Here is a 2134-nt window from a genome sequence, read left to right as displayed (position 1 = left end):
CTATTATCATTTTCTAAGTATTATGCTGATTTATTATTTATTGTTAAGTCAAACCATTAATTACTTGGTTATCCTTATTGCATCATTATCATTTTCTACATATTACGTTACTTTATCATTCATTGTTAATTCATACCATTAATTACTTGTTTATCCTTATTGTATTATTATTATTCTATGTATTACTTTATTTTATTATTATATATCATAATCAATTTTGTTTAGTTTAAAGGAGGAGGGCTAAGTATAATCTTCACAAGCTTTTTCCCTCCTCCTGCACCTGTTTTATCCATTGTTTTCGTTTTGTGTTTTAATGTAATACTTGTGTGCGAATAAATAAACAAACAAACAAACGTTTCAAAACCATATCCAGTTGCTTGAGTAACTACTTTTTGGCGTATCTTATTACCTGGATGTCTAACCTACATCGACAAACTTAAGTTGTATAACGTTATTCCAAGATTAGATCAAATTTAATTTTTTATCAAATTAAAAAAAGATCTCTCTGCATTGCAGGAGTGCACTGTTCCCACATTAAACTATGTTTACTTCAGCATTGTTTTTAATATCTTGTGTATTGATGTTTGTATGTCAATGACTCTTCACGGACCAATCGCCAGTCGCCATGCATCAGCCAATGATGCCCGTGGATGATTGATTGCTTGACCAATCACAGACCAGTGGTGCTTTTTGCACCTGCTCTGGGCACACCTTTGTCAGCCTGCCGAGACCATTGTCTTCTCATTGACGGTCGACTATTCAACCAAGTAACACCTTACCCAATTCTTCACACGATGTCGTACCGTAAGCCGGAATGTCTGTCCTCCGCAAGGGAAGCGAGGGGCTGGGGAAGGAAGAAGGAGAAAGTCACCCCAAGGTACTTCACGTCAATGTCCGGGGAGATGCAAGAAGAATCTCCGGGTTTATCTACAAGGAGAAACCGCCTCGTTCTAATCGGTGAGACTGGCTCGGCTTAGCATTAGTCGTGTTGGTAGAATTTATTCATTAATTGCTATTGGATAGAGGTGTCCAGTTCTAATTGTATGCGACATTCCCACTTGGCATTGGGAAACCGTCAAGCCTTTTGTTGGTTGCTTAGCCTTAGCTACGTACACGTTAGTAAAACCACCACATCTTATTTTATGTCACATTCCCATTGCCCTTGTACAACCGTTGAGCCTTTCATGTTTGTTGCAGCTAGCAGAGGTGTGGCAAATGATGCATGCTCATATCTTCTCCCGACACCGCACCGTACGCTGGACTGTCTTGCCTCGGGCCAGGGAGGCTAGGGCTGCCGAAGGGGGCACCAAGCGTCAACGTTGGGTTCTTACAGCAATGTCCGTCAAGAGAATCTGAAACGTCTGGAATCTGGACGCCGAAACGTCTGGACACAATAAAGGATCCAAGGTAAATTACTGTTAATGTACTGTGTGATAGTCAACTCAAGAACATTCAGGCACCATCTGTTTCGCAGCACTAGCGTTTTTGTTTACTTCAACGTGAACCACTGAAAATGTTCGGTAATCAGGAAAGCGAAATATGTACTGGCAAACTTCCGACAGTTCAGTGAAATATTCCAATAATCTTTCTTTGTGCATCATAGGGCGCGTGAAGGCCTGAAAATACTTACATGCCTGTATTTCCATCATATCCACAACGACTTGATGGTCGTACCACATGTGACACGGTGAGCATTGTTTGTACCGTACCGTACTGTAATGACAGGCTCTGTTTATTAGCATTTAGCTGTTATCCATATGTATGCCCAGGTGTACAGTTATTTGTAACGTACTTGACAATGACATTGTATTTTAAGTTTTAGGCCCTGCACACCTGTTTTATTTATTCACACTTGCCGCTGTTCAGCCGTTGAACCTTTTGTTGTTTGTTGCAGCTGATGTACGTGCGTATAGTCTGGTTCTGTTGAAGAACCTCAAGTCATCGGAGAAACAAGCTTGAAGACAAGGGCTTTCCAGGCTCAACCGAAGCCATAAAGGAACAAACGTTCATGGTGGGACAAATCCTGACAAGACGTTGCCCAACGCCAAGTTCGTAACTCCGTGGTCAAAAAGACGATGGTCGTGTGCACACCCTGTCAGAGGATCTGGTGTAAGGCAAGCAAAGAATGATAAGT

General features: G+C 41.2%; 1 long non-coding RNA gene across 1 annotated transcript; it reads left to right on the top strand.

Annotated features, from left to right (window-relative positions):
• Window positions 1–511: 511 nt before the first annotated feature.
• Window positions 512–2134, top strand: LOC118422565. The gene is made up of 4 exons (XR_004831932.1): window positions 512–957; window positions 1198–1407; window positions 1604–1687; window positions 1895–2134. It is a non-coding gene; the product is annotated as an uncharacterized LOC118422565 (long non-coding RNA).

The sequence above is a fragment of the Branchiostoma floridae genome, chromosome 9 (assembly GCF_000003815.2).
Source record: "Branchiostoma floridae strain S238N-H82 chromosome 9, Bfl_VNyyK, whole genome shotgun sequence".
In the NCBI taxonomy this organism is placed as follows: domain Eukaryota; kingdom Metazoa; phylum Chordata; class Leptocardii; order Amphioxiformes; family Branchiostomatidae; genus Branchiostoma; species Branchiostoma floridae.
The sequence above is the reverse complement of the archived record's forward strand: the minus strand, read 5'-3'. Positions and strand labels throughout refer to the sequence as shown.